This window comes from Panthera uncia (assembly GCF_023721935.1).
Source record: "Panthera uncia isolate 11264 chromosome C1 unlocalized genomic scaffold, Puncia_PCG_1.0 HiC_scaffold_4, whole genome shotgun sequence".
Lineage (NCBI taxonomy): Eukaryota > Metazoa > Chordata > Mammalia > Carnivora > Felidae > Panthera > Panthera uncia.
Window position 1 is genome coordinate 84,485,009 of NW_026057585.1, and position 20,530 is coordinate 84,505,538.

General features: G+C 45.3%; 1 protein-coding gene across 2 annotated transcripts in view; it reads left to right on the top strand.

Annotated features, from left to right (window-relative positions):
* Positions 1-10,017: 10,017 nt before the first annotated feature.
* WASF2 (WASP family member 2) overlaps positions 10,018-20,530 on the top strand; it is a 73,407-nt gene continuing 62,894 nt past the window's right edge. For both annotated transcript variants that reach the window (XM_049617674.1, XM_049617673.1), the window contains exon 1: positions 10,018-10,210. The gene's annotated coding sequence lies outside the window, so the exon portion shown is untranslated. The remainder of the gene's footprint in view (positions 10,211-20,530) is intronic.

The following is a 20,530-nucleotide window of genomic DNA, read 5'->3' on the forward strand; positions in this document are numbered from 1 at the left end:
AGAAAGAAAGAAAGAAAGAAAGAAAGATTGATTCAAGAAAGAGATGAGGGTTGAGGGATGGAGAAGAGGTGTACCAGGGAGAAATCAAACAGAACTTGAGGAATGATTGGAGGAGTCAAAGATGATGTCTAGGGTTTCTGGCCCAAGTGTGTGCTCCAGAGGGAAGCCCAATAATTGATCTTTAACAACTCAGCTTCACCCACGGCACCTGCAAAATTCACTCCTGGAAGGTGCTTTATTCTCCTCCAAATACTCCTGTGTATTCATCACTGTGTGTGTATTCACTCGCCCAGTATATGTGGAGCCCCTACTGTCTGCTGGATGTTCTGGGAGCTGAGGAGAAGCAGGGGATTAGCTCAACCTGCCTTATTAGTAGAGTAACCATTACAGCCTGGGGTCTGGGTTTGAATCCTGGTTCTTTGTGCTCAACTTCTTTGTGCTCAAGTCCTGGCTGAGCCTCCACCTTGCTGTGACTTTGGGTAAGTCATCGAACCTCTTTGTCTCAGTTTCCTCATCTGTAAGATGGGGGAACTAACAGTACCTGTCATGGGGATTAAATGGGCTAATATGGGTAAAGTCTCCGGTACCAGGTAAGCGTTCGCTGTCAGCTAGAACTACCGAGTTCATATTTTAGTGGGGAGACAGATCCGATCACACAGTTCATTAATTACAGCAGCGATAAATACCCTGAAGGAGCACTTGCAGTCTGGAGGTGAGGGAAGCCTCCTCAGACCGAGGGAGGGTCCCACTGGGCAGAGCTGAGTGAACTGGGGCCGGCCAGGCGAGGCATGAGGGAAAGAGGGAGGGGCATTTGAGGCAGAGGGGTCTCTGAGTAGGCAGACCCTCAGGCTGAAGGAGGTGCTGAGGGGTCTGTATTTCCGTAACTCGACCTCTTTGGAGCCTCAACACATTGCTGAGAAGCAGGTCAGGCAGATACTCTGCCCCCATGTTCCGGAAAGGGCACTAAGGGCCAGAGAGGAACAGCGACTTAGCTGGTCAGTGACCAAGCCTCCTGGTTGATGCTCTGCCCCCTCCAGGGGGCTGGAGAGGACAGGCCTGAGAAGAGGCCTTTGTCCCTTTGCCCACTGGGGTGGGAGCAGCAGGAGCTGAGGCTTCAGCTGGCCACCAGCAGCTGTGGCGGCCAGAGCTGCGTTCCTTCCCCTGCCAGCAGAGCAAGTCCGGGCTCATGGCAGGGGCCGGGAACGTTCCTTTCGTCTCAAAAAAAAAAAAGAAAGAAAGAAAGAAAGAAAAAAAAAGAAAAGAAAAGCACTTTAGTCAACATTAAGTCTTGACTTCAAAGGACACAGCTCCCAACTGTCTCCCCTAACCCTAGGTCTCTCCAACTCCCTGGGGTAAGCCCCCAGGCAGCCAAGTTTCTGGGAAAGGGAATGAGGCCTGGCCTTGGAGTCCAAAGACTTTGTGGTGAGCCCTGGCTCCGTCTCCAACTTGCTGTGTGACCTCGGGCAGGTCACCAGCCCTCTCTGGGCCTGAGTGTCCCCAGCCAAACAGGGAAGGGAGGGTTGGATGACATCAGGTGGGGTGGGGAGTCCAGCAACCGGCTCCAGCCAGCTGCAGCAGCTTTGCTGCCCTTCAAGTCAGGCACTGGGGCCTCGGGGGTCCGGAAGCTGGGGACAGGCAGCCTTTCATCTCTGCTGGCCCAGGGTCGCTGCAGGTTGGCAGGCCCCACATCCCGAGATCGCGTTTCAGGCTGGAAGGGGCCTTCCTGTGACCTCAGCCGGCCAGCCCTGCCCCTGCCCCCCTCCTCCCCATTCTCACCAGAGGGAAGCAAGCAGGCAGCATCCCGCCCAAGGTCACCGACCAGCAAGTGGCTGTCCTTCGGCCTGCCCTTCCCTCCCACCCGAGCCAGCCCCCACTGGCCTCCCACAGTAAAGCCTCAGGTCTCCTGGGCCATTAGGAATCTGCCAGGCGAGGCGTGGTCTTCTTCCTCTCTCTTGTTTCTTGGCTTGTTTTCCCGGTTCTCCAACAGCCGCCTCCTGCAAAAGCCTCCGGGTGCGTGTACAGGAACATTTTTCTTTAAAAAAAAAAAAAAGAAGAAGAAGAAGAAGACGACGAAGAAAGAGAGAGAAATGCAGCCACAGCTTGGGTAAAAAAGCAACCAACTCCTTAATCCTTCCCTGTAACCTCTGGCTCCTCAGCTGGGTTGGCTCCAGCCCTTAGGAAGGAAGGCCCTGCTGGGCAGGGGCCTGGGCTTGTCTCCTGCCCACCCCCTCCTCACCCGCCTCTGTTCTCCTCCAGGGTTCCGAGCCTCGAGGAGACAGGCTGCGGGGTTCAGCAGGACTTAGGAGAGCATGGGGGGCTGACGGGGTAGGCCGGGGCTTCCACCCCGCTGCCCACTTGCCCACCTTCTCAGGAGGCTACGAGATCAGGATTTTTCACCCCTGGCCCATTGCTTCCGCTCTCGCTTTCACCCCTTTCTTCTGTCTTATGAATCACTGGCCTCTTCACGGCAAGTGCCCTGAACGCCATCTTCCATCCCAGTTAGTCCTTTTCTGTCCGGCACAGGGCTTGGCCCTTTCTGTGAAGGTCACACACTTCCACACTGCGAGCCTTCATCCATCCAGATCCCACTGTGGGGGGTGGCACGTAATGTCCCTGCCACGTCTTGCTCTGTCTGCAGAACACTTAATGATCTGTTGCAGCTCCAGCACCTGGGTCAGTGCTTGAAACATAGTAGGTACACGGTATCTCTTGAATGAATGGATTCAGAGCATAAATAGGTCTCTGGAAATATTCAGAGCGATCTCACAAAAGGGACAGTTGATTATGGCACATCGCAGTTAAAACCCTTCCGTGCCTCCACAGCACTTCTTCCCCCTTGCCAGCTCTCATCAAAGGATTTCCTTTTTCCCCAAAGTGCCATCTTTTCTCTTGCCTCTGGGCCTTTGCATGTGAAATTCCCTCCGCCTTCCACACCCTTCTCCACCTCTCACCTGGATGACTCCCTCTGGCCTGTCACCCTGTCAGATTACCCAACGAGCAGAGCCAACGTGTCTTTAGGGCCCCAGCAGAGCAGGGGCACTACAAATACTATTTTTTAAAATCTTATTTTACAAAACGAATCTGATGTTTGGTAATTTAAAAAACACATTTGAGTCGCACTCATGAGAAAAATTAGAACTTTACTGGGGCTCCTTACTCTTCATTTTATAGTTTGCATTGTTTTTGTGTTGCATTGATATACGGGCTGTTGTGGAGGTAGGTGATATAATTTGGCTCTGCTCTTTAAGGCTCAGCCTAGACATCAGCTCCCCCACCAGGAAGCCTTCATTGATCCCTCCAGAGGTTTAGGTCTTTTTTTTTTTTTTTTTTTTTTTTTTTTGTAGTCTCAAAGCCCCTCTGGATTTTTCTCGAATATGGGTATTTTTGCTTTACTTGCTTTCTCTCCACCCCAGCACCAAGTCTGTAAGCATCTTGGGCGCCCAGTTAATAGCTTTCCACCTCTATTCCTGCAGCATATAGTACGGGGCCTGGCATAGAACTGACCCCAGATATGTTACTCTCTAGCCTTTATTTATTCAATCCCCTTTGCAGGGTCTGCACTACATGTCATATTCTATATTCTTACTTTATAACCCTGAGGAACTCCTACTCACCCTGCAAGACCCCTGAAAATGACCTCTCTTCTATAAACCTGCCCCAATCCCTCAATCGTGTTAGGCTTTTTGGAGGTCACACCTCCTGTTGCAATTGGCGTCTTCCTCTTTTATTGTACTTTTTATGTACTTTCTAAGTTAAATGTTTTTTGACAATTATTTTTGAGAGAGAGAGAGAGAGTGTGTGCACATGAGTAGGGGAGTGGGGGTGTGGCAGAGAGAGGGAGACAGAGGATCCAAAGCAGGCTCCACGCTGTGATCACAGAGCCCTATGTGGGGCTCGAACTCATGAACCCTGAGATCATGACCTGAGCCGAAATCAGGGGCGGCTGCTTAGCTGACTGAACCACCCAGGCGGCCCACGTATGTATCTTTTCCCTCATCGGGGTGGGAGCCATGCAGAAACAGAGACTAGGTGGATTGATCAGTGGTCCTTAGTGCCCTGCATCGGCCTGGCCAGAGGACAGGGCAATGTATGCTCTTTAAACGAACAGACTGGAAGATGTCACAAAGGAGGGAAAATTCAGGCAAGATCTCGAATGTGGGAGGAGAGGAATAACATGTACTCACTGAGGGCATCGAGTCCGTGTAGATAAAAACAAATTACGGCAACGATAATCCCGACAACCAGTACTGAGGGCACCGTAGTGTCGTGGGTAGGAACGGAGATTAAGCTCTGCCTCTTACTGGCCGTGTGACCTTGGACAAGTTATATTATCTCTCTGTGCCTCAGTTTCCTCATCTGTCAAAAGGAACAAAATGGGCTAATACACACAAGGTGCTGAGGGCTGTGCCGGGCATACATGGACACTTGGGAGTTTGCGGTCACCTGTAATCTCCATTGCTGAGCACCTCGGATGTGCCAGGCACTTTCACCTGGCACCTCTACTTAGCCCTCACAGCAGCCTGAGAGGCAGGGTTGTTGTGTCCTTTCACAAAGAAGTGAGGTGTGTGGGGGCCAAAGGTTCTGGCTGAGGCCATTCACTGGGTGAGTGACAGGAATGGGATTTGAACCCAGGTCTCTCTGGCCTGCCGCCCACCCGTGTTCCTTGACTGTGGCACCTGCCTGCAGGAGGAGGGGGAGGAAGAGAAGATGGCACAGTGGGAAGGCAGGGAGGCTTCACTGAGCTGGGGCCTCCGGAGCAGAGCGGCAGGCGTTTTTCTAGAGCTTTCATTTCCGTCTGCCTCTTCTGAGCAGGTGAAAAACCCCACAGAGGGCCCTTCACTGACTGAGTCCTCCTCCTTTTCCTCCCCCTCCCGGTGCTGCCTCATCCCCCACGCTGGGAGGGGGGAGGTCAGGCATGCAGCGTGGGAGATGTAGGGGAGGGGAGTGAGGAGGTAGGGGAGCATCATTCCAGATCCTTTCCCTCCAGCACCCCCCTTTCCCCATCACAGGCACTCCAGGAGGAGAGAGCATTCCAGGTGGAAGGAATGGCAAATGCAAAGGCTGTGGATTAAGGATGTGGAGGCGGGGAAAGCCTGCTAGCTTGGCTGGAACCGAGGTTCGGGGCCCCCTGGGATTGCTCAGTGGAGAGGAACTTGTTTGAAGAGAGGGAGGGAGAGAGAGAGAGAGAGAGGGAGAGAGAGAGAGAGAGAGAGAGAGAGAGAGAAAGATGGACCCAGCGAGAGCCGAGGATGCTAGAGTTAGGGTAGCGGCTGGAGACTGTCCTGGGCTCTAAACACAGTACTCTCCACTCTCTTCCCTTCAAACAGGGGTGGCGAAAAGGGGTCACTGTGATTCTTCATGGTCCCTGTGCTTTGTTTCTCCCCCCTGGAATCCCTTAAGACACTGTGCTCTGTGGGCTCTGTTCCAGGAATTGATTCATGGCTTTTTATGCATTCCCTCAACGTGTTTTCTATCCAGCTCTACGAAATCAGTATTATTCACTCCATTGTATAGATGAGAAAACTGAGGCTCAGCCAGGTTTTATAACTTGCTCAAGATCACACGGGGCATAAAAGGCGGATCTGGGACTCAAACCCAGGACTATCTCCAGAGATAGCAATTTCGCCTGCTATACTGGTTTCGGCTCCCCAGGGTGCTTCCATCCCCATAGCAACAACAAGGAGAGGCACTCCTGTGCTGACAGCCCTTCATAGTTCATGCAGGCCTTATTTTTTCTGCTCCTCACAACAGCCCTGTAGCAGAGCCGCGATCATCCCTACTTCGTAGATAAGGAAACTGAGACTCAGACACGGGATGTGACTTGGCCAAGACTGCAGAGCCATTAAGTGGCAAAGTTGGGACTCAGATCCAGTTCTAGCGACTCTAAATGTCTTGTTGCTTTCCCTTGCAGAGTAAGAGGGTCCACTCCCTGCACTTATCTGCCTCAGGGGGCAGGGAACAAACAGGCTGGGGTTACTTTTCAGAACTGGTGGGAAAGGCACGGGTTTGGCCTTCACAACCCGGGGACTTGGTTACCGGCAGTGAGTAATTTCATCCCTCCGGGTGATAACTCTAACTTCTCGGTGGAAAAGGGAGAGCTTGCTCCTCAAGAGCAGTTAAGCCCTCTCAGAGGCTGGGTTCAAATGCCAGCTGTGCTGCTTCCTGACTGGGTGGCCTTGGGCAAGTCATTTAACGTCTCCACACTTCCTTTATCTCGTTTGTAAAATGATGGTAATAACAGGACCTCACTCATAGGACTACGATGAGGATTTATGAGTTACTGCATGTATACCACTTAGCACATGTTTGACACATAGTAAATGGTATGTGCAATGTTAGCACTTATTAATATTACTATTAAAGTGCTCAGCACCATGCCCTCGGAAAGCAACTTGTCTACGTCCATTGCCTAAAAGGAGAAACTATGCCTCCTGTCGCCAGACAACCTTAAGCAAAGCTCCAGAATCTTACCTAGTACAGGTAGTAACGCTGATATCGACAACAACAATTACTATCAAATGACTAATAAAGTTACTGTTAAAGTCAACGATACTATTAAAGTTAACATTCAAGCGGCTTGCTATGTGCTAATCACTGTGCTAAGTGCTTTGCATTTATTATTTCATTTAACTTTCACAGCTTTGGGAAATAAAAACAGTTACCTCAGTTTTACGGATCGGGAAACTGAGGCTCGGAGAGGTGAAGTCTCTTGCTCAAGGTCACACTGCTAGGAAGTGGTACAGCCATGATTTGATCCGGGCTTGCCTGGCTTCAAAGTCTTCCAAAACAGTTAAGGTCAGATGAGAACTGGCCCAGTGTATAGACACTTGTATCAGCTTTCTCCCAAACTTATCTGCTGGATCTGATGCCTCAGGCTCATCTCCTTCCATTCTGGGGAAGACCAAGCACCTTTTATGGAGTACCTTCTATATGCCACAACACTTTATTTTGATTTTTTTTAAAGTTTTTATATATTTGTTTTCAGAGAGAGAGAGAGAGAGTACAAGCAGGGGAGAGTCAGAGAGAGAGAGAGAGAGAGAGAGAGAGAGAGAGAGAATCCCAAGCAGGCTCCACACTGACAGCATGAAGCCTGATGTGGGGCTCGAACTCATGAACTGTGAGATCATGACCTGAGTGAAACCAAGAGTTGGACACTTAACCAACTGAGCCACCCTGGTGCCCTTTTTATTTTATTTTTTTTTAATTTTTAATTTTATTTATTATTTTTGAGAGACAGAGCAGGGGTAGGGGCAGAGAGAGAGGGAGAGACAGAATCTGAAGCAGGCTCCGGGCTCTGAGCTGTCAGCACAGAGCCCGATGTGGGGGCTTGAACCCACGAACTGTGAGATCATGATCGGAGCTGAAGTCAGATGCTTAACCAACCGAGCCAGCCAGGCGCCCCTATGCCACAACACTCTATATACATTTCCATATTGAATCCTCACCCTTACCTGTTGACCCTTTATTATCATCCCCCTTTCTTAGAAAAGTAGATGAGACACAGAGAGGTGTGGTGACCGGTCAAGGTCACACAGCCCGAGGTGAGATGGCAGAGCCAGGATTCAAACCCAGGTGGGTTGGCCTCAAAGCTTGCATTCAGGGACTACCAGAAAAGTACAGAGACCCTTGGAAAACAGCCTCACTTTCAAAGCCAGGTCCTCTCCCCTGTCACACTTCATTTGTTCGGGACCCTGCATGAACTCTGCCCTCCTCCCCCGTTGCCACCTATCCCAATTGGCCTAGATGCCTTCCACACCCTTTCTCTTGGCCTGCAACACTTCTTCCAACCACCTGCTGCCTAGTTAACCCCCATTCATCAATTCACCTGAGATATCACCTCTTCAGAAAGTCTCCTCCGTCCCCACCCCATCCCAACATTTACGTCATAAGCACATTGTACTTTGCCTTCTTGTTCCTTATCACAGTTTCTAACTGTATTTTGATTCGTCTGGTCATTTAATGACTTACTTCCTCACTAAACTCTAAGCTCCATGAGGCTCTGTCTGTTTTGCCCACCATTGTAGCTGCATCACTGGTAGGCTGCCTATACATGGTTGGTGCTTAGTAATTTTTTTAAAGTAAGCTCTACATCCAACATGGGGCTTGAACTCACTGACCCAGAGATCAAGAGTCGCAAACTCTACCTACTGAGCCAGCCAGGAGCCCCGGTGCTTAATAAGTTTTTATTGAATAGATGAATCCATGAATGAATAGACAGGTACTTTACACACATGACTCATTAATTCCACAATTAACTCATTGAATCCTCACAACTGCCCTGTTGTCCCTATTTATTTATTTATATTTTTAACTGTGATGTGGATATATTTATATATATATATATATATATATATATTTTTTTTTTTTTTTTTTTTTTAGCAGTGATGTCTGTTGTCCCCATTTTAGAGAAGACATAGATGAGGCTCAGCGAGCTAGAAAGTGGTAGATCTTAGATTCAATCTCAGGTCAGGCTGCCCCCAAACCATTGACTTCTGTACAGCACCTGCTGCCTCCCAGCAACCAATGGCCACAGTCACGATTTAAATAGTCATTGGTTGTCAGAAAATAGTCATTGGTTGTCAGACCACAAGTCCCAATTTGCGCCTGGAGGTCACTGACTCAGCAGCACTGAGGCTCTGTCAGCACCACGCACGCACTTGGTGGTCTCTGCCCTTCTAAAGTCTTAGGCTGCTTCCCCTCCCTCTCCCATCTTGGCTTCCTTCCTTTCCAGAGAGGGAAAAGGACTAGGAATTGCAGCCAAGGCAGCTCTTCTGGGAAAAACAATCCTGCAATGAAAAGAGCCCTGTTCTGAGAGCAGAGAGACCTGCATTTAAGTCTTGGCGTGGAAGCTGCCCTGCTGAGGGCCCACAATGGTGTCATTGCCCCTCTGTGTCCTTGTCTGGGATTCTGTCTGGGTTGCTGACCCACCTGCCATCCCCTACTCACCTCCTGATTCCTAGGACCCTAGAAACAGCTGGGGCCTATGGTGACCAGAGAGATGGGGGGCTGGCCTGTCACCCTCATGACACTCTCTGTTATGCTAACGGGTTGGTGGAAGTAAGGCTTTCTCAGGGGACACCAGGCCTGGAAGGAGAAGTGCAGAAATGGAAGACAAAAGAGAACAGATTTGAGTCCCAGGGTTGTTTCAAATTCCCCCGGGGGGGCGACCCTGGGTAAGTCATGGAGTTCTCGGTTTTCTCTTCTGCAGAACGAGGACAGAGGACAATATCTGCCTGACAGAGTTGCTCTAGAGAACTAAATGAGATATCTTCGCTAACATGTGAATTTGTCACATTGCTATCCAGCTGCAGCCTTTTACAATCAACAAGGCGCACATATACCCGACTCAGGAATGTAGCCTCAACAAACGCCAAGACATGAGGCAGACATGACTGTTTCTATTTTGCAGAAGGACAAACTGAGGCCCAGATAAGTTCAGGGAGTTGTCTGAGGTCGCAGAATGAGACGGCGGCCGAGCCAAGGTCCCGCTCACCTGACCCCGGCCTTTCAGAACCACCTGCCCGTCCCAAGACGCCAGGCCTCGCCCCGGAAGGATCTTTTAGCAGCCGGCTGGAGCCTATGACTCACTCTCCCCTTCCTACTTTCGGTGGGGCCTGAGAGCCGGAGGGAAGGGACAAAACTATCTGCAATTTGAGGGGTGTCCTCTGAAAGTTCATGGGTTTGTCCCCTTCTTTCCACCAAAAATCCTGGTTCTTTGAACTCTAACAAGAAGAACTCCTCTTCCAATACACTTTGTACGAGTTTCTACACTTTCTTAAGTGGGGTTTTCCTACCCCGAATTTAGGAGTTGATTCAGTTTAATCTCCACCCCTACTCCACTTGGTTTGCTCCCCCGCTGTTTACTCCGATTGCGGAAGTAGCTCGGGTGGAGCTCCCCAGAAGGTACCCTTGAGTACGTCTTTTGCGTATCTATTTAACTGGCACTCCACTCAGGCCAATGGAATGCCCGGAAGCCCCAGGAGGGTGGGGCAGAGAGCCAATCAGGGCCGCTGGCGGGGTGGGGCTGCGTCCCAGGGCGGGGAATCGCCTAATGGCGGACGCGGGCCGGGCGAGCGCGGCTGGGGGCGTAGCGCGCTGAGGGGGGTCTGGCTGTGTGGCGTCCCGGGAGGCGGCCAGCGGGAACGGACCCCGCGCGGAGAAGGGCGGCTGGCCGGCCCCTCTGTCGCTGAGGGCGGCCGCGCGAGACCAGGTGAGCAACAAGTCCCCGCGGGCGGGCCCCGCCGTGAGGCGCCGGGCCGGGCCGCCACCCTCCCCCCACCTCCCCGCCCCGAGCCTCGCAGGGTCCTGAGGGAGTGGATGGCGTGCCTCTTGCCGCGGACCGGCGGTGGCCGGGCGAGCGGTCAGCGCGGGTAGCGTCTTCCTCTTCAGTCCCCTCCCCAGGGAGGAGGCGTCCTGGAGATCCCCTCGGAGACTTTGAGGGGCCCGCGAATCTGTGAGGCTGCGAAAGTGCCCCCAGCCTGATCTGGCGCTGCCACCGACTCGCTGTGTCACCTTGGGCAAGTCACTTTCTTCTCTGGGCCTCAGTTTACCGATTTGTAAAACGAAGGCTTTGCAGGCAGTTGTACATGAGTTGGATCTCAGATGTCTGATATCTTGGGCAAGTTCTTCCCCGGGCGGAGCTTCGGTTTCCATCTTCGGGCTATGAAAGAATTGAGGCGCTCTTTGAGACCCCTAGCCTAAGTTGAAGAGAGGAGTGTGTGTGTGTGTGTGTGTGTGCGCGCGCGCGCGCGCGCGCGCGCGCACGGGATGGTTCTGCACGGTAGAGAGAAGAGTTGACTGAAGGGGCGGCTCTTCCACGAAGTCTCTGGATGGACCCCACACGATGATAAGATGGTGTCCGGCTGTCTTGGTGCTCCAGGATCCCAGAGTCTCAGAGGTGGTGCAATTTTACACACTGGTGTTCCCTAGCATCAGAGGAGAGGAAGGCATCCTTGGAACCTCTTGGGGCAATGATTGAAATTTAGGCCCAAAAGAATTCAGGAGGGTTCGGAGTAGGGCAGAGAGCATGTATGGCGCTCCTACTACGTGCCAGCCCTTGTTTAGGCTTATGTTATTTAATTTTTACAGCCACTGTTGAGAGTTTACACATAGGAAACTAAGTTTCGGAGGAATTGAGTAACTTGTCCAAGGTCATGCGGTAAGGTACAGAGCTTATCAACCACAAGGTGTTGTCTTTGAGAATCGCTGGGCAAGGGGGAAGGCATTGTCCACTTAAAAAGAAGTTTGCTCTGTCACAAATAGGGGGAGGGGTCTGGTCCCAGACACTTCAATTGACTTCTGGCTTGGAGACAGGCTGGGTCTCGATCCCTGGATGGCTGATTATAAGTACATTCCCTTTCTTCAGTCTGTGAGTTTCTAAACTCAATTTCTAAATGGTAAAAGTCGTTTTGAAGTGTTTCAGAACCCCAAAGAACTCAGTTTGAATCCTGACTGGGTGGCCTGTAGAAGTTCACCAACTGTTGGCGTATAGACTTGATTCTTGGTGCAGGGTAGTGCCAGCCAGTTAATTTTTTCTCCTTTTTAGCTAAGAAGGCTAAATTTTCTTGGGATAAGAGAAATTTCCTGTTTGTTCAAATTTCTTTGGATTCCTGGAATGAAAGTTTCAGTAGCCCACGTCTCATGAAACATAATGTTCCTTCCTTTCTGTGTGTTCTCTGTTAGATAACTTCTAGGTGAGTGAAGACTGTGGACCTGGCGTGAGAGACTGGTAGTTAGATACTATAAATTGTAGCCCTTAATTTTTCCATGCTTCAGCTCTTGGTTAATCAAAATGGTGGGACCGGCAGTGTGTATTGTTCTCTGTGTCAATGGTAGGGAAGAAAATTGGAAGAGGAAGTTGCTGAGAAAGAGGGCGTTTCTTAGCAGTGGAGCCAATATGTATTTCTTTGTTTGAAATTCTAAAACCAGAAAAGCAGCAACTGAAGGAGGAAGGAAGGAAAGAACTGTGAAACTCTTCTTCCAGTTCAGATATCCTTAAGAGCTGTTCCTGTTGCTGTCCCTGCCCAAGGAGCTGCTCCCACAGAAAAAGTCCATTGTAATTTGTTCAAAGTTGAGAAATTGTATTCTAGAATGAAATAATTTTAAATCTGAAACCCTCTGAGATAAATTTCTTAAAAATTAGAACATTTTACTGAGTACGTTATCAGTGGATGATTCTTTTACCCAACTTAATTACTAATTGCAGTTTAATTTCAGTCTAAGAAGAATTGAACTAGATACTGTAAATATCACCACCACTTGAGAAAACACGTAATGGTGTGTTCAAGTTTTGACATTTGTTGAAAGTATTTTTAATGCTTTGTTTTACAGGATTGTGTATGTGTGAATAGGTGTTGTTAAGGCAGTGAATTTATTGTACGTGAAGATCTACCTTCATTGTCTGTATTAGTTATATGTTCTGTATAAGACTTAGTCCTAAATTAGCATGTCAGTCCATAGTATCTTGGGGCCAAAAAAAAGTTCCTGGGGGCGCCTGATAGCTCATTTGGCTAGGTGTCCTACTCTCGATTTTGGCTCAGGTCATGATCTCACCGCTTAGGGCTCTCCTGACAGTGAGGAGTCTGCTTGGGATTCTCTCTCCCTCTGTCTCTGTCCCTTCCCTGCTTGCATGTTTTTTTTCTCTCTCTCTCTCAAATCAGTAAACTTGAAAAAAATTCTTGGGGCCAGATTTTTTTTTGAATTTAGAATTTGGGGGATTTTAGAAAAGGAATATGGTACATGTACTGTGTGTTATGTAACATCCCAGAGAGGTCTGGGGCAGTACTTTGTAGTCAAACACATTACCATTTCTGTAGTGAAATGTACTGGTAAAAGTAAATAGTATAAATAGGTTCATGTCATTTCATGTCAGATTTTACCACCAAATGAATAATGACAAACTTTTTTACAGCCTTTTAGATTTTGGAATTGAAGTTAAGGGATTGTGGACCTGTATGGATAAAATTTATAAGATGAGGAGGATAATTACAAGGAAAAGTATTGTAAACCAAACTAATTTCAAAGCCATGGGTCCTAAAAACAGTACTACATGGAAGACAATTTTTGTTTGTATGCTTTTTTCATGTAATATTCTTATTCTACTTAATATATGCCAATGTACATTTTTCCTTAAGTACCAAGATTTACCTTTTAATACCCTCATTGATCCCTGGTTTAGATGTTTGAATGACACCCTAACCCTCTTTTTTTTTTTTTTTTTTTTTTGAGAGAAAGAGCACAAAACAGAGGGAGAGAGAGAATCTTAAGCAGGCTTCATGCCCAACTCAGAGCCCGATGATGGGCTCAATGTCACAACCCTGAGATCATGACCTGAGCCAAACTTGAAGCATAATCTATAGGGTGTTGTGCTCATTAGTTTTTGTGTAGCAGTTAAGAGAATTGTACCTTTGGGGCACCTGGGTGGCTCAGTTAGTTGAGCGTCCAACTAGATTTCGGCTCAGGTCATGATCTCACAGTTTGGTGAGTTTGAGCCCCAGGTTGGGTTCTGCGCTGGCAGTGTGGTGCCTGCTTGGGATTCTCTCTCTGCCTCTCCCCTGCATGTGCGTTCTCTCTCTTTCTCAAAATAAATAAATAAATAAACTTTAAAAAAAGAGAGACTCATACCTTTTTTCTGTGTAATTCAGAGAAAGACTAATCAAGTGAGGATCTTTATATTCATATTTGCAGAATGTAAAGTTCATGCTCTCTTCAGGATAGTCTTTAATATGAGGTTATCACTGCTGGGTAGTATGCTGAGTAGGATTTAGGTTAAGAAAAAAAAATTTTTTTTTTTTTTTTTTTTTTTTTTTAAGTAAGTTCTGCATCCAACACAGGGCTTGAATTCATGACTTCAAGATCAAGAGTCATACTCTACTGACAGAAAATTTTTTATCTTTTCGGGAGTCCGGCTGCCTCAGTGGAGAGCATGTGACTCTTGATCTTGGGGGTGTGAGTTGAGTTCAAGCCCTACTTTGGGAGTAGAGTTTACTTAACAGTATTTCTTATTTTTTATTTTTGAAGCTTCCACAATTTGAACATCCTAGTAAGGAGTTTACTAAAATATATTTTTAATTTAGAATATTTTTAAAAATTTAGAATATTTTTATTTTAAACATGTGCTATATGAGAAATTTGAATTTACCAGCCTTATGAATTTGGATGATTTCTTTAAATGGCCAAGGACCTCTAGGAACAAATTATAAAAACTCTATTCTTTACTCTTCCTGGGTGCTTCAGCTATAAAGTGAGGTGGACTGGTGTTGGAGGTTAAAGAATTATTTCTTCTCTTTAAAAGAAGCTCCATGGGGCGCGTGGGTGGCTCAGTTAGTTTAGCATCCCACTCCTGATCTCAGCTCAGGTCTTGGTCTCAGCGTCGTGAGTTTGGGCCCTGTGTTTGGGCTCTGCTCTGGGCATGAAGCCTACTTAAAAAATTTTGAGAGAATCTGGCCATCAGTATATCCCGTAGCCTCCTGTTTTGTGGTCCTCATTCATCTTTCTACTTGGGGTCTCTCCATAGTTCCTGAGAATGGTACTTTCACTGTCTGGGAGATTGAACGGGTGCAGAACAGTGTATCAGGAGTTGCAGGTAGATTCGGTGTATGACTGGACTAGGCAAGAGGAGCAGTTCTTTTCCTGACTACCCCAGTTTTTTCTATTTCATAAGCACTGCTAGTATTGTAAAAGGATTACAACTGGTGGACTAATATCCTATTCTAAATTACTCTGTTGTGATTGTGGATAAGCTCTTCAAGACAGGAACTGTGTCTTGTACTTTTTTTGTATTCTGTAGTGCATCAAACTTGTTTTGCATTAGAATTTACCATTAAAACATACTCATATCTGGGTTGGGAGCTCTGATGTCGGAACACAACCAAGGTTGAGAACCATTGACTTCAGTACATTGTAGGTGCTCAATAAATTTATGTTGGTTACTTTGCTGGGGCTCCTGGCATGCATTGGATGGGGTGGAAGAGGACCCAGATTTTTTCATAAAGTAAAATCGCTTTCCAAGAAACTGACACAGTTGGCATATCTGGACCCATAGTCAGTTCATTGCTAGTTACTCTGCCACATCACCACCCTGATTTTGTGACTTAGGCAGGATGGGATACAGGCAACTGAAAGTTTTGTTTATTTCTTGGGTAGTAGCCTTACTGAGTATGATTGATTAGGATGATAGTTGCTAAACTGAAGACAGGTAGAAAATGCAATAATTGTTTGGGGTTTGGGTAAGGGAGGTGGGTTGCTGGGCACCAGGGATGCCAAGAGAAAAAATGAAAGGTTGTAATTTGACTGGGTCTCCAACACATAACACAATGTATGGGACATAATTAGTGTTCTATAGCTTTTTTGTTGACTGAAGAAATGAATGGCTCTTTGTTTGGAAAGAGGCTTATATGCTGTGAAATAAGATACTTCCTACTCTTCCTTCTGAACTGAGCTAAGATGTCATCTCTTCCATGAAGCCTTCCCAGGAAAAACTGAGTGACTCCTTTATATGTTTTCTCCTTTGTCAAAACATTTATCAGATTGTCAAATCTGATATTAGACAAATTACAAAACTCTTCTCCCTGCCTGTCCATGAGCTCCTTAAGAACAGGACTGATTTTTTTTTTTTTTTCTTAATGTTTATTTGAGAGAGAGAGAATCCCAAGCGGGCTCCAAGCTCTGAGCTGTCAGCACAGAGCCCGATGCGGGGCTCGAACCCACGAACCGTGAGATCATGACCTGAGCCGAAGTCAGACACTTAACTGACTGAGCCATCCAGGCGCCCCTGAATTGTTCATTTTTATTAGACTGATGCCCAATATGCAGTAAAGGCGTGGTAGATGCTAATAATGCTTAAACCGTGGCCTCTGTCTTCTATTTCATTCTTGTAGCTTCACTTTCTTCCAATTCATAGTCTTTTCAGTTCAGATCAGCAAATATTTATTTATTGAATGTCTTCTGAGAGGTAGGTCTTTCTTAGGCCTTAGGGTAGGGTTTCTCAGCCTTGGGTACTGTTGACATTTTGGGCTGGATAATTCTGTCATTTTGGAGGGCTGTCCTGTGCTTTGTGGGATGTTTAGCAGCATCCCTGGTCTTTCCTCACTACCCATTAGCACCCTTTTCTCACTAGCTCTGATAACCAAAAATGTCTCCAGATATTGTGAAATGTCTCCTGAGGGGCACAATTGCCCCTGTTGAGAACTACTATATCAAGGGTAGAAGTGGTGGAATCATAGAGAGAAGTAAATATAGATGTTCTGAGAGGTGTACACTCTCCTTTTATTCATTTTTTCTAGTTACATAGTCTCTTGTCTATGACTTTTGGATAAGAAAGAAAAATCAGGGAAACCAGGTGACAACCTTAAAATAGCCTCATTATTTTTTTTTCTGTTCAATTTTATTTTATTTGGTTTAAATATATTAGAGCAGTATAGCTAGCTGCATTATTTATGCAGATTTATGTAAATTTAGTTTCTACCACTGATAAGTTGGAGTAAAGAACTATTAGAATATTACTACCTTGCGTAAAAGACTTTCTCAGAAAAGCTCATAGCTGAAAAGTTTAATACCTAAAGAAAAATCAGCATTGGTTTTATAGAGAACTTTCCAGGACTTGTTTAGGATTCTTCTTTGATACTTTTTGAGCTTTATGGCTAAGATATCTTTTGATGTCCCTGCATAGTTACTTTATAACTCTAAAAAAACATGTTTAACTAATGGATGTGTTTTTCTAAGCTCAGTATTTTTTGTAATAGCTAGATTGGTCAAGGCAATGGTTCTTGGTCCCTTGGGGCATTCATAAAGTGATTACAAGTCAGTAGTAACATTTGGGGACTTCACTCTCCTTTGGCCAACCCTCTACAATATAACATTATAATCATTCATGTCTTAGTCACCATTAAAGTGATGTTGAATGAGTGTTTTTTCCTGTTCCATTTGAAGTTGTGAATGGTACTCTGGAGAATTCAAATGTATAGTTATGAATGGTATCTCAGAATAGTTACCATTTATGCAAATGAAACACACTTCTTAACTTAGAAACCAAACAGAATTGAATTAGGAAAGAGAAGAATAGAAACAAGAATTGTTGAATGCTTGCAGAGGAAATAATGTTCAGATATAGAAATATCTCAGAAAAATGTGCTCTTTATGATTACACCCTAATAAAGAAAAATAGTTTGAAATTGATGGGAGAGGCTATTAAACTTAGCCTGTGATATTACTTTTCAAGCTGCTTTTCTTTTCTGGTAAAATATGGGAGTCTGAGGCATACTCTCTTAGTTGTAAGATTAATTCCAGTTGAACAGAAGTAAGTCTCTTATTTTTAGAATATAGAAGCCCTTTTGAAAAGTAGCAGTGGTTCAGCTTAGTTCCAGTTTAGGTAAATATGTGTATGTATATGCACACATACATATGTACACACATAAATATGATGTGGCTTATGGTGACCCTTAAACTTTGTAGTTGACATAGTAAAATAACAAGAACAATCTTTTTACTTTCAAGTATTCAAAATTGAGACCTTTGTCTCCCCTGATTATGCCATTGTTCTAGCAAGTACTCAGTCTAAAAAGCTTTCTCAAATCACATCTTGAGAAATTGTGTTTAACTGTGTAGAAGGAGGTCTTAGGTCATGCACATAGATGTTCCTTTTCATTCACAAATTAAGAACTCTAAGTAAATTTCCCTTTGTAGAATACTGATAGTATCTTAAGAACAGTATTCCTGATACCAAGGTCATCTGTGGAATTATAAGAAGTATAAGACCCCATCTCTGTAGAAACGTATTTGCCCCCTTCTTTACTTTTTTAAAAAGTTTATTATTTTTTTTTTGGGGGGGGGGGAGGAGAAAGAGAAGGAGAGAGATTCCCAAGCAGAGTCTGCACAGTGAGCACAGAGCTCAGTGTGGGGCTCGAACTCACGAACCATGAGATCCGAAGCTCAACTTCCTGAGCCACCCAAGTGCCCCATGCCCCCTTCTTTACTTTTAAAACTCCTTCAGTATTCATTTACAATGAATAATTTGCAAAGCACAGTATTCCCACTTTGATATATTCCATTATAGTCACTTCCCAGCACTTGAGATAAGTTATATTATGTTAATAGCTACATTTTACAGGTAAACAAGTTCAGAAGAGTAACTTAAAGTCACTCAACTAATAAATAGCAGATTTGAGATTGAACACTGTCTCCTCCCTGCCCCCTCATTGTACTCTACCCTTTATCCCAGCCCCATCTATTTGAAGTATAGTTGACACACAATGTTACATTAGTTTCAGTTGTACAACATAGTGATTTGACAATTCTGTGCTCACCACAAGTATAGTTTACCTTCTGTCATTGTAACAGGGCTATTGCAATACCATTTACTATCTTCCTTATGTTGTACCTTTCATCCCCATGACTTATCATTCTGTAACTAGATGCCTATACCTCCCACTCCCCTTCACCCATTTTGTCTATCCTCCCAGCCTCTTGTCCTTTACTTTTTAATGAGATTTTTTTTTCATTTTTATTTATTTTGAGAGAGAGAGTATGCATGTATGTACATGCGAGTGAGGAAGGGGCAGAGGGAGAGAGAGACTCTTACGCAGGCTCCATGCTCAGAGCATTGCCCGATGCCAGCTCAATCCCATGACCTTGGGATCATGACCCAAGCTGAAAAAATGAGTTGGACACTTGGGGCGCCTGGGTGGCTCAATTGGTTAAGTGTCAGACTCTTGATAGCAGCTCAGGTCATGCTCTCATGGTTGGTGAGACAGAGCCCCACGTTGGGATTCTCTCTCTCCCTCTCTCTCCCTCTCTGCCCTACCTCCACTTGTGCTTATTCTCTCTCTCAAAATAAATAAACAACAACAACAAAAAGTTGGACGCTCAACTGACTAAGCCATCCAGGTGCCCCTTAATGAGAGTTTTTTAATGGTGCAGTTTACATACTGTGAAATGGACAGAAATCCAAGTATGTAATTAGATGCATTTTGACAAATGTAAACACATGTGTAACCAAGAGATAGAACATTTCCATAGCCACATATCCTTTCAGTCAGTCCCTACTGTCTTAGAGGCAACCACTGTTTTGATTTCTATTCTTACAAATTAATTTTGCCTGTTCTTGACTCATAGCATGTGCACTCTTGTGTCTGAATTCTTCTGTTCAATATAAAGGTTTTTTTTTTTTTTTTTTTTTTATACATGTTTATGTGTTTATTTTGAGGGGGGCGGGGGGAGGGACGGAGGGAGGGAAGGAGAGAGAGAGAGAGATTGAGAGGGTTCAAGCTGCACGGTCAGTGAGGAGCCCAATGCAGGGCTTGAACTCACGAACCATGAGATGTGGACTTGAGCCAAAGTCCGACGCTTAACTGACTGAGCCACCCAGGCACCCTTGTTCAATATAGTTTTTGAGATTCATTCATGTTGATGTGTATATTGGTATGAACCCAAGTCTTTTGATGCATATCTAGAGTTCCTTCCAACAAACTGCAGCCTCTAATTTGCTTACACTTATATCACATCCTCTCCTGACTTTTTGTTTTTTTGCTTTAGCATTTGCATGTAATTTATTTCTTTTTTCTAATATCCTAGATTTATTTCTTTTTAAGATCTCTTTGAAATTACAAAAGTAATACATGCTCATTGCAATAAATTACACAATCAGAAGTGAATAAAGAGTGAAAGTTTTGTCAGATTTATTTTTATTTCTGCCTTTTTCCAATTATGAAAAGAATGAGTGCTCTTTGTAAAAAAATTTTAAAGAATTGCCAAATTCAAAAGTATGAAGCACAGAATAAGACTCATCTGTGATCTTACCAGTTAGCATTTTGGCGTATCTTCCTCTTTCTGTGCATTTTGTTTGCCATAGCTAAGACCATAGTTTAGGGATATTTAGGCTTGCCTTTTTCCATAGGTTTGCCACATCCATGTTAATCAGTTTTTTTGTTTCAGCGTTCATGTTTTTGGCCATCCTAAATTTAAATATCTTGCTGGCAGTGATCTCGGCTGAGTTGGCCTCATCAGGCATCATTTTTTAAGATTTCCTGTGCACTCCACCATTCACCTCATTCTTATATATCCAACACCCAACATTTCTTGCAGAGTAGGAGACAGAATAGTTGTATGGTTGTGAGTGAAGATTCTGGAGTCAGTCCGTCTGAGTTCAGTTGTAGGCTCTTTCACCTACTGGTTCTGTATGCTGTCTTGGGCAGTGATTCAGCCTCAGTTTTGTCATGTGTAAAATGGAGACCTGTCTAATTTTTCTGTAAAATATAGAGCATATCTCAAAGAGTATTAGAAGGATTAAATGACATCATTACTTAGCCCAATGCTCCATAAATGTTAACAGTTGTTGTTATAAATTAGGAAATGGCATATTTAGTTGGGTACATCATCTATCTAACCTTGAATTCTGCTTGTGGGAAAGGGATGAAAATGTCAGCTTCAAAATTTAGGACTATGTTGCCCCAAATTCATAATTTCTCTTAGAAGTTTATTTAAAAAAATTTTTTAACATTTGTTTATTTTTGAGAGAGAGAGACAAAGTGTGAGC